Here is a 12,060-nt window from a genome sequence, read left to right as displayed (position 1 = left end):
CTATTGCATGGCTAAAATAATAAGTGAACTAAGTTGGTGAGCAAACTGACAGAAATAGATGTTGCTTATGTGATGTTATTTTGAGCTTATAATTAATACGCATTAATGGCTTTTGATGTAGCAAATGGCTAGGTAAATGCATACACATAAGGGTATTAGCAGGGGGATAACACTGTATAATCATTTCCATGCAGTAATTATGTTTTGTGTTTCTTTTTACTTAAGTTGACCATTGTGGCCTACTAGAAAATGGCTACCACCCACAGCCTGCATTTGAGTAGCTGAATAATTGAAAGGAGGCTTCGCGCTGACTGCGACCTTGCCCTCCTGATGAACTGAAAAGCCATGATCATGACGACCAATCCGGGAGAGATGCCAAATGCCCCTGAACGTGAAGATTTGTTACCAATCTAAATACCGACATGATGAACTTATAATGGTCCCACGAATGAGATACATTTTATCCTAAAGAGACATCCGTAGAAGTAACGAATTAGTTATGGACTCCTAATTTCTATTCATTATTTGAGACTATCAATGCGTGAGAAAAACTATCACTGTATCCCAATGTACCAAGACGACATAATTTCCGCCATTCGACTGTTTTGTAAGATATGATTGCAACATGTGGAATGTAAATTTGGTATAAATATTAGTAGACTAGAGAGGTCTAGCGCCACTTCTTCCCGAACCAATGATCAGAGGTCCCGATGCTGACGGAGAGGACGGTGACTCTACATGACGGCTAGAAACTCTAACCATTTTGCTGAGGACCGGTTCTGACTTAGGATCTGACTTTTAGCCAGAATAGGTAAATATGAGAGAAATGAACTTGCATTTAATTGGCTTTTCTTACAATTTTAGATAAACAATATTCTGTTTGAATTCCTGTGTCGAGTGGTTATTTTATTGTCATGTTTATTGAATATTTAGTGTAAAATGATGTTTCACCAAATCTATTGCAACTAGTTGATGCCATTGACCTCAAGGTATATGCAGATTGGTTAGGTACGGAGAAGGTGTTTCCCCTTATACATGGCACGGATAGAGTGGTAGGATGAATGTTGGTGTTATGGGCCCCACCAGCGTGTGATGTGTGTGTGTGCGCGTGTGACTGTGAGATCACTCCGTCCGTGGAAGTAGAGGGGATTCGGAAGCTCTGATCTGCACCACTTCCCTGCTCGAAAGAAAACAAAATAAAAGGGAAAGACATTGGGGGTGTGGCCAAGCAGCGTAGCGCGATGGCCGCTGCCTAGTGGAGCTCCGTGGACCCTGACTCTCCCGTACATTAAACGGGCACATTTATCCATCACCCTGAGAGGAAATGTAGTTACCGGAACGCATCTGGCACATAATCCTGCAACAATGGACTATGTCGACCACCCACGAGCCCAGATAGAGCCCGTCTTGATCGTGGCCTGCTACGAGTACGCACGCCGGGACCTCGATTGAGTGCTGAGGCGGCGTGCATGCTTACGCAATCGGGTTGGTCGTGCCGCAGATCCTGGGTCTGCCGCGCTGCACTATCCCCGGAGACGCCCGAGCGGCGGAAACCACCGGCTGCACGAGACCAGAGGGGCCAGGGCTGCGAAATTACATAGCAGGGGCGAGAGCACCAAACACAATAAACGTACGGCGCCGTGCAGGAGAAATAGCGGATGACGCAGTGAGTCTGCATAGTGGGCCTGCCATTAACCCAAAAGTAGCGAGAGCGGTTTAAGGCCCGGAACGGGGGGTGCACCCCCCCACCGGAGGGGACAGCAGTGCCCGCTCAGAGGACTGTGCCCACATGTGTCAACCGCCGACTGTAATGCAACGGCAGGGGGCAGACTAGACCTGCACAAATATTCGGTGGTCTGGAAGACACAGGTACTGGAGAGAGTTAGAGCGCATCCTCCCCTGGCAACCCACATCTCCTTGCTAAAGAGCCAGAACAATCCACACTACGGACCAGGAGAGTGCATGAGTTGCGAGACAAAAGGTGCAGTGCGCCTTGACGCCTCAACAGGGACCACACAGTGACAGCGGACCTTCGTCTGCCCGTTGTCTCCCCTAAGGACCCGGCTGGCCCTCACGCAGAATCTGAAATCAGAACCAGTGAAGTGCTTTCATTGCCAGCGCCTGGAGTGGGTGCGGAGGCCTGGTCCTGCCACATACCCTCAACTACCGAAGAGACCAAGGCGGTCTGCGAGAGGCATAAGGTCATCTACGAGAGGCTCCAAATCTGTACAGCACAACGAACTTGAACGTTATACCCTCCCTAAGGGGCCCTTGCAAGACCCTCCGCTCAATGACAAAAGCTCTGGAGCGCAGGGAGATATGGACCCAGAACCCACCCTTAAGGACGTCATGGCGGCAATAGCAGGGATCAAGACCTCGTTGGAACACAAGATGGACTATCACTGTGGAAGTTAACCTGATACGAGGAGACCTTAACAAAAATAGTGAAGGAGTTAAACAGGTGGAACTCACAGCCGCAAGCCTCGTAGACGATACCTCACAGCTACAATCCGACATGAAGGACTTACAAACCTTTCGAAAGTTCGCAGAAGCCAAACTGGATGATTATGAAGGACGTCTGCGGCGAAACAATGCGCGCATACTAGGTGTTCCGGAGAAATCAGAGGGCCAGGCAATAGACCTTTTTGTGGAAGACCTTATTCTTAAACACCTGTAACCCAAGGGGCCAGGGAAATTCTTTGTCATAGAGAGCCCACAGAGTCCCCGGGGGTCATCTGAAACCAGGGGCTCCCCCTTGTCCAATACTGGCCAGAGTCCTCAACTTCCGGGATCGGGACGTTATACTTCAGCATGCCAGAGCGGGGCCTCTGCTCCGATATGACAATGAGGACATAACCTTTACCCCGATTTCACCCAAATGGTCCAGAAGCAACGACGATTCTTCCTGGGAATCAAAAAGACACAGAGACAAGGGCTAAAAATATGTCATGTTGTTCCCAGCCAGGCTCCGAGTGGAGGCTGATGGCAGGGCCTGGTTCTTCGATTATCCGTAGTCGGCGGCAGAATGGTTGGAGAGCCTCTGAACAAAAGACCATGCAGTAGGTGGGGTGAACTATAACCAGACTGGGCGGGTAATGGCCAAATGACGCCGATGATGGACCGGACCCGAATACGAAGTGTATCTGGCCGGGGTGGGAACGGGAAACAGATGCCGAGGAGCACTGTTGGACTCACACGCAAGGCAGGGGCCTTCCAAAGATAAAATACGAACAAATTTTGGCCTTCTCATAGGGGAACTGTATTATAGTAGCACATGGGGGGGCGGGGGAGGGACGGAGCACCACGCACCCCACTTTTCTACTTTTAGTTAACTAGTAGGGCGACAGGCCCTCTACAAGTTGAATCATGGGTAGTTTGGAGCCAAAGTGCAGGGACGCAGGGCAGTTGGGAAGGGAGCTTAGCATTGTTAGAATTCCAGTTTAATGTTGTAAATTATATATCGACAACACAAGTATGTATCGCAACATGGGAGCAGTACACAAACTCGGATTTAGATTGGTACGCAGTGGGACACGGGGGTTAGGATCCTCAGTTGGAACGTCAATGGGCTTGGCAATAAATTAAAAGGTAGCGTGGTTCAACAGTACATAAAGAGACAAGCCCCAGACAATCCTTTTACAAGAAACACCAGGTGGGAAACACCTGCAAGGCGATGAAAGGGGGGGGGGTACAAATCGTTGGCTCATGCTGGCTTCACAACCGGATCGCGAGGGGTAGGTATAATGATCAAAAATTTGTTTTCTTTCACCGTTCAATCCACATGGTCAGATGACCGGGGTAGATACATAGGAATCTCAGGGCTCTGGGAGGGTAAAGCTGTGACGTTTGTTTCAGTCTACATGCCCCTGGGTTTCCAGGGTGATACATTTAAGGACCATGGCGCGATCCTATTATCACTCCCAGAGGGCCTACTTGTAGTAGGGGCTGACTTTAATGCAGTGGTCTCTGGAATGCTAGATCGGCACCCCACACGTGACATTAGGCCTGCAAATGTGGCTGCCCAACATTCAAGGCCATGGGGTTGGTGGATGGGTGGAGAACACACAACCCAGATAGGATCTAATCCACCTGCTTATCAGGGGCCCACCACAGCCTTTCCCGCATTGACTATATTCTGGTCCCAGGCACTCAATATCCGAGAAGTCCGGCACTTAGCCAGGGGAATCTGCGACCACTCACCGCTATGGGTGCATGTGGTCCTAGGCCAAGCAAGAGTTGGGAGAATTGCTCCCATCAGTCCCTGGTATCTCTGGAACCCAGAAACCCGGAAAGAACTAAATCAGGCTACGGAGCATTACTTTCAAGAGAATGTGGGCACGGTGGATTCTGCCCAAACGTTGTGGGAGAACTACAAATCGGTAATCCGTGGGCAGGCCCTGTCCCTTATAGCTGGTAAGACGAAAGACAGAAGGACATTTCGCTGAATCAGTCACTCCGTTTTACCCAGAATCTTCTGCCACCAATACAAAGATTGAAACAGGACATAGGGAGCTGGAAGTCTTTGCCACTCTCATTGCTGGGCAAAGCTGCTCTCTTTAAAATGATGGCACTAGCCCGCTTCCTGTACGCCCTTCAGAACTCATTAGATCCAGTTCCTAAGTCATACTTCCAGGAAATAGAGAGCCTCCAGAGAGACCTATTGTGGGATGGGAAGCCCAGGATCGCTTTGACTAAACTCACCCCAAATAGGTACGACGTGGGCATTAGCCTCCCGGATATCAAAAAATACTATTGGGCGACCCAGCTAGCAGCCATAAGCCAGGAGACCTATGGTCGTCTCGATGACCCAGGACACGCCATGGATAGATGGCTTTTGCCGGGAGGAAACTACAGTAGAGCACTCTACTCCCGACCTTGGAAATACTCCTTAACAGGACCAACCAACCACTCGGTCCAGATATGGCATGTTGTAAACAAGCATCTGAGATGGGACCGCAGGCTCACACTGGCAACCCCAAAATGCAAAACGTGTGGAGAACGCAGGTATTTGATAAGTGGAATCTTATCAGGATCTCACAGATCAAGGATCTTTGGGTTAAAGATGAGATTATATTGTTTGCCTCACTCCAACAGCAATACAGTTTGGCAGATACTGAACGCTTTAGATATCCCCAGATCCGCCATGCCCTCCAGACCCACCTGCCCAAGGGGTCTCCCCTTCCGGACGCCTCTTCCATAGAGGATAGAGTACTGGACGGCCACCTGCCTGAAAAGACCATCTCCCTGATCTATAAAAAAAAATAATCAACAACATGGAAGACCCTCTTCAGTCCCTTAAAGAGAAATGAATAAGGGATGGACTTGAGCTTGACGAGGAGGATTGGCAGGAGGCGGTTTCCTCCCCGAGGGAAGTGGCGATTCAGGCTTCGGCGCTTAGTAAAGCTCAAAATCCTCCACAGGATTTACAAAACGGGACCATGTCTAGTCCGCATGGGTAGAGCAGAAAGTGGGGAATGTAGACGTAAATGTGGGAAAGACGGCACCTTCATACAAATCATATGGGAGTGTGACCAAATATAAACTTACTGGCGCGCTATACATCGTATCCTTAGTGAGGTACTTACACTTGGATTACGCCCGGAGGCGCAGAGGTGCCTCCTGAATGTATGGGAACCTACGGACCTCACTTTTTACACAAAACTTTGGGCAACCCTGGATGTAATGATAGCGAAGAGAAATATCGTACGATAGGGGGGGGGGGGCCTTCAACCACCCGGAATAGAATAATGGAAAGACGATCTAGACTGGTGCATGTTCAGGGAAAAGTCAGTCTACATAGCCAGAGGGTGTCCGGGGAAATGGAACCGGGTTTAGGGGGCCTTGGAACTCCTACCGAGGCGATATATGTATCCCGTCGACACACATGAGTGAAGATGAAGACCTCCCACCCCCCTAGTTGGTCCACACTGTGTACTATGGTTTGAAACTATGTAATCTTGAAACGAAAATATTCAAAATGTACTATGTCTCTTTAACACGCTATGTATGTTATGTTAGGTCAATGATACTTTAATTTAAAAAAAATTAAAAAGGACATTGGGAGTTTGTCTCTTTACATGTGCGCAACGATATACATATATATCAGGTGGCACTAACCCTCAACACTCAAGGGCATTTCTCCCAGACAGGTCTAATCTTTAATGTGTTGTGTTGGTGGTTAGTTGCTAAGAGGTGCATTAGCCTGGTATGTACATAATTTCTATTCGACTCAAACTGCAAGTGCAACCACTGCTTCACAAGTGGTTTTTGGTGGTCCTCCTTTAAAATGTCTTTTCCATGAGGCTTTCAAGAAAAGCCTTTGAGTAGCAATGCCACTCACAGAAATGTGGTTGTCCAGCCTGGAGCACCCACAACAGAGACACAAAAGAGGTGTGAGGTTTCTGCACTGAAGTGCGACCATGGTAGACAGAACGCCTGCACTCACCTACAGAGCCCCATTCAACCTGCAGCTCCACCCCTTCTCCCATCTAGCATTTACCAAAGAACAGTGCTTCAGGAAGTCTAATCTGCAGCCATCTGCAATCAAAATCCTCACTGAATTTGTAAACCCTTCTTCCATCCCCACTCACATGGTCGCCTGCATCTCCACCCTCCAGCTACTGAAATTGAGGCAATACACTTCTACCATCTGGGAATCTGTCCTCACCTTCCAGCTTGTGGCAATTGAAAACAGAGATATTCAAATAGATCTCACTCTGCTTTGATATAAATACTATTAATACTTTCAGCCAAACCTGACGATTAACACCAGAAGACATCCACTGCATTTGCAGAATGTCCTCTTCAATGTGTGCAATATTTCCTACGTTCTTTCTTACATTACTATGATCTTGAAGGTACCGCTTCGTCTGAATGCAGCCTTTAGCTTTTGATTTCTTGACATAGGCCTTCAGTCTTTATTTTTCACTTTTAACCCATGAGCTGATTAAATGACCTGGCTTGAGCGATGGTCTAGCAGTAGCCTAGCAACATGTGGCTTACCTGAATCCAGTGGCTATCAAAAGAACTGCTAACACAATCTTAACAAGTAAATAATGTTTCTTACAACATTCTTGCATTCTCAACTGCATGCTGCCCCAATAATATTCACTACATTCCTTAAATCTGACGAGAAATACTGACCTTTAATTAAAACATCCAATTGTCGCCTCCTTCCCCTCTTCTCTTTCAAATTCCCCTCTCCTTCCCTTCCATCCTCTGAATGCCTCCTCTCTCTGAGCACAGCCTACTAGGACACATGCATGTTTTCATTATTCTTTATTATTGCATTTCTGAAAATTGCCCAAAACTCATTTGCAGTATCACAATCTCTCCTCCTCTCAAAGTCATACCTATACTAGCAACACCTAATCTCCTCTAACTCATCTATTATTAACACCAACCATGTGCATGATCCTATATACACCTTCACTAAAGATCGCAAATAACCCTTATTAGTTTATTTAGGCCACCATAAAGAAATTGGAATGACTGCATGGAACGGTTTGCTTGAACGTGCAAATCTAATCCCACTAACACAGGACTGACAACTAACCTTGTGTTCCAGGGCAGCGTACTGCCTAGAGCAAAGAGCTTCTGTGCCTCATCAGGATTAGTAAGTGCTATATAAATGCAATTACATAAGCTTTAACATGTATGATTGATTTGTGCTCTTCTTTGTTCATATAGGTTTATAGGGTGAATATATCCTCAAATTTTGTTCCGGATGTCTTAAATACAGAAAAAGTTGAGTACTCGTTTGCGGTAGTCTTTTCTTCTTTCAGACCGCAGAGAATACCTGTCATACAGAAGACGCTCCTTTGCTGATACTTCGGTTCTTAAACAACTGAAATACAACTAACAGATTTTTCTGCCGTGAGAAAGCCCTGGCCTGCTGGCCTCTGGGCGAAACCCGTGTCAGCTGTTCCTTGTTTAAGTACATGTCTTCAAATAAAGAAAAAAAAGACTACTGCAAACGAGTACTCAACTTTTTCTGTATATAAGATGAACAAAATTTGGGGATGTATTGCACCCTATAAATCTAGATGAACAAAAAAAAGAGCACAAACCAATCGTACATATTAACACTTACCTTGGAACAGGGGATCCCAGGGTGAAACCACCGTTTTGGTTTGTGCCACAGCCCAAATTGGGTCCTGACAAATTGTGTGTGAACCCTGGTAATACCCACCAGCTACAGCAATTACATAGGCTGTTCACATTATCCAGTCATTGAGCAATAGACGGATTAATGATTTGCAGTTTTTTCAGTTAGGAGATCTAAAGATACGGCCATGCTACATTTCCCCACAGAAGGGCATTTCTTTCCAGCTGCACATCACACCCTCACTCTGTTATCCCACCCCTGGCCCAGCACACAGACCCACATATCAGTTAACATCAAGAGTCTCCACAGCTCCTACACAACCTCCAAGTTGATTTGATGTCCATAAGGGTGTCACTATGAAAAATTAAAATAAGCCACAAAACTTCTTGATCATGTCTAATTATGCTGAACCCCTTGAAATCCATGCTGGAAATTGCTTTTTAGGACAACAGTTTTAAATATTGACTAATGGCATTTAAGTGAATTAGAAAAAGAGAGGAGAGTGGCTTAACAATACAACAAACTACCTACATGCTATAAGAAAAGCTACCAAAAGATAGGACTAACAAAGGTAGGAAGAGGAAAGAGTGCAAACAGTCTTATGACCTGGTTGTCTAGCACTGAAGGGTGCCTTTAATTCTTATCTGCTAGTATTCAGTTGACTGGGTGTGAGTGTTTGATTGGTTCTGATGCTCCGTCCATCAACACCCCCTTTTGTACCGCTTTGTTCGCCATAAGTTGGCAGGGTATGCTCAGACGTGAGTCCCTTGCTCACTTTGCCACTGGATTCAAGCAAGCCTGGCTGAAAACAGCTGAAATGCCAGAAACCGGTCCTAGGAATCTTGTTTCTGGTCCAGGGAAGGCATGGCTTGGCAGTTCGGGCTGGACTGTTCCCATGAGGCACAGGGTCAGACTGATTTGCATATCTGAACTGGGGTGGCAGAGTGCGCTAAAGAACGGTGATGGATCAAACCCAGATCTGTTGACTGGGTGTGAGTGTTTGATTGGTTCTGATGCTCCGTCCATCAACACCCCCTTTTGTACCGCAGTATTCAGCCTATAGCCATTTTCACAATTGCATATTTTGGTGTTAAATAGCATCAGCATGTGGACTTAGTTTTAGTGGAATAGTGGAAGGCGTCAGTTATTGAATGTTGCGATAGTTCTCTTTTCATGCAGAGGTCCTGTATTGCCCAGAAAGCTTCGGACGGTATGCCGCTAGGCTGATGGGGGGGGCACTAAGATTGCAACAGCCTTGAGGGAAGCAGCTGGATAAGGTAACTTTGCACATGTGGGCAAATATGTAGATAGCGGCTCACAAGCTACAATGCTGGAGATAGACTCCTTTACCAACCATTTCTTAATGGCTAATGCAATCATATGAAAAATACTGTGAACTGGCCCAAAACTAGATTAATACTTCAGATAAGCAAAAGCTGAGAAGGCCTGACAACCTAGTCAATGGATGAATTGGGCTGATCCAAAGTCCAACCATATTTTGCATATGTATACATGACAAAAGTCACTGGCTAAGCTGGACCTAAAAAAGGCACAACCACACTTTTACAAACTACTTTTCAGTTAAAAAAGAAGAACACACAGAAAACTAGTGAGGATATAGTATTTCAGTGAATGTCACATGGAATTTTGATCCTTATATTTCATAAACAAATTCTAAACAAATATTTATACCGTTAAAAAGGTTAGCATGCACTCTGGTACCATGCACTTCGGGAAGTGCAAAACCTAATAAAATGTAAATGTTTACTCAATGGATCAACAGAAAATTATCTTTAGGTTTGTGGGACTAACAAATACAAAATTATCATATTTCTTTGGTGAACCCCAATCAAACTGCACTTTAACCTGTAATTTTCACGTTGGCTGAGAATATCACTTTCACAGAGTTGAAAGAGAAATCAGAAAATGTTGTTTATGGAAAATGTTAAAACAAACTTTTTTGCAAATATATATATATATATATATAAATAAATATAATCACTTCACTAAGTCTGCCCTGCCAAAAGTGGCAAGCTTTGAAAAGAAACTCCAAAGTATTTTAAAAGACACTGTTCTCAAATTGCACTTTTTAGTTTGTCTTGTACTACTACAAAACATATTACAAAATGCAATTCACAAACTACATGCAGAGTTTTACAACTCTGCACTGCCTATGCTTATATTTTCAGAGTTCTCCACCCAGACTGTGGACTTTCGGAACATGCAAATATACGTTTTAGTAGTAAATTTGGGAGGAACTGAAAGGAGTGGGTGCCAAGAGTGTCAGAATTACTACTACAGGAAATGGTATTATGGAGGGAGTAAGAGTTGTTTAGGGAGCATCAAGGAAATGTTTAGGGACGGACGTCGGTCACATACACAAGAGCAGCAGAACCACATTATTCAGGGGCGGAGATATGTAATTTACACTTTTGTAGTAAGTTTACACTCTGAGTTTGTGAATACTTAACTAAAGTAGTAAACTTACTACAAAGTGTAAACTTATTCAAAACTGTAACTTACTTTTATGAATCTGCACCTGCGAGTCATACACATCTTTGCACTTTTAAAGGCGTTAGCATACATGGCAATTCTGCTGCCCATCATTGCAAAGACTGCAATGATGGAAAGCAGAACTGCCATGTATGCAAAAGCCTTTAGAGCAACAAAGACGTTTGTGCAATGCATAACTGGCAAAGTGAATGCTCTGCACAGATGGGCTCCATTGAATACCTCTTGGGACATAGGAAGCAGCCACACATGATTTCGATCTTGCTGTGAAGGAGACACGATGTGACTTATTAGGCAGTGCACGATGTCCAAAGCCCCACTCTCCAAGGTCCAACCCATTCTCCCCATACGAGTTCACAACGTCCATGTTATACTAGAGTTTTCTGGGTTGAACAGTGAACGACAAAGAGGGTTCTTACCCCCTTGTACTCATAGGAAAATGTATCAATGTCTGGTGACCACTCGTGTGGTACCAAAGCACCGGAGTTTCATCGACTTCCATTGTGGACTGGTGAGCAGAAAACAACAACATAAAAGTAGTAGTCGTGGCAATATTTCCCAAAGATCTGTCAGCAAGGGTGTGGTGCTATAGAAATTGGTGGTAAAACTGCAAGGTTGCCATGTTTTTTTCAGTTTCTAATAATAATCACCGTGTATTTAGTCTAATTGGTTAAATAAATAAAAAACTACAACTCTTTACACCGCTTTCGGTTGTGCAAGTGCAGAAATATAAACATGTTGGCTAACTGACACCACGCTGGGGGCATCGACTGCATTTTGCAGAGGAGGTACAGACACAGGGCAGCGACAGAGCCAAGAAACTGTTGACCGAATATAATCGCCCGCACGCCTTCTACAAGAACACAACACAACCGGGATCTTCCGTGCTACCCCGCAAGCATTCTCTCGGCCACAATCACCTTTCACCGAACTACTCACTTGCCCCGCTGCACTCACACCCTCAGAATGGAACAGTTCACTTCCAGTCCAGCACCTGACACGTGGTGGGTAAGGCTGACTACAGTCGCGCACGGATGACGTAAGAGGACATCAACATAGAAGACGCCCTTAAACTTCTCTGTTAGATCGGTTGAAGAAGCGGCCATATTGAAGCGGCTGCCCAACTTCTGAAATACGTCGTGAATTGTATTTTCCCCATAGACTGTCATTTAAAAGGTAATTTCCGACGGGAGACCGCTTAAATAAACCCTTTTGGCTTAGAAAATCGTCAGGCTCCCATCTAAATGTAGAGAGGTGTGGCTCACTGGTTAGAGGCGGCAGACCCGCATGCAGAGAATCGGCCAGGGACCAGGGTTCAATTCCCGACGCGGCAGGGTCGTGGACCAGGGTCAAAACGGACTCGATAATTCTCGCCTCGGTACCTACTCTAACCAGGAACACACTCGGCAACTCTGGGCATTAAGCTTGCCTCATCTCTACAA

The 12,060-nt window shown here is 45.5% G+C and overlaps 1 protein-coding gene across 2 annotated transcripts in view; it reads right to left on the bottom strand.

Moving 5' to 3' along the window:
• Positions 1–11,692, bottom strand: part of GAR1 (GAR1 ribonucleoprotein) — a 70,102-nt gene extending 58,410 nt beyond the window's left edge. Inside the window, exon 1 of one of the 2 annotated variants that reach the window (XM_085635636.1) lies at positions 11,558–11,692. The gene's annotated coding sequence lies outside the window, so the exon portion shown is untranslated. Of the gene's footprint in view, positions 1–7,143; positions 7,250–11,557 lie in introns of those variants that run through there. The other variant, XM_085635642.1, reaches the window with a different exon arrangement.
• Positions 11,693–12,060: the final 368 nt, after the last annotated feature.

The sequence above is a fragment of the Triturus cristatus genome, chromosome 2_1, assembly GCF_964204655.1.
Source record: "Triturus cristatus chromosome 2_1, aTriCri1.1, whole genome shotgun sequence".
Lineage (NCBI taxonomy): Eukaryota > Metazoa > Chordata > Amphibia > Caudata > Salamandridae > Triturus > Triturus cristatus.
This window is presented reverse-complemented; position numbering and strand designations above follow the sequence as displayed.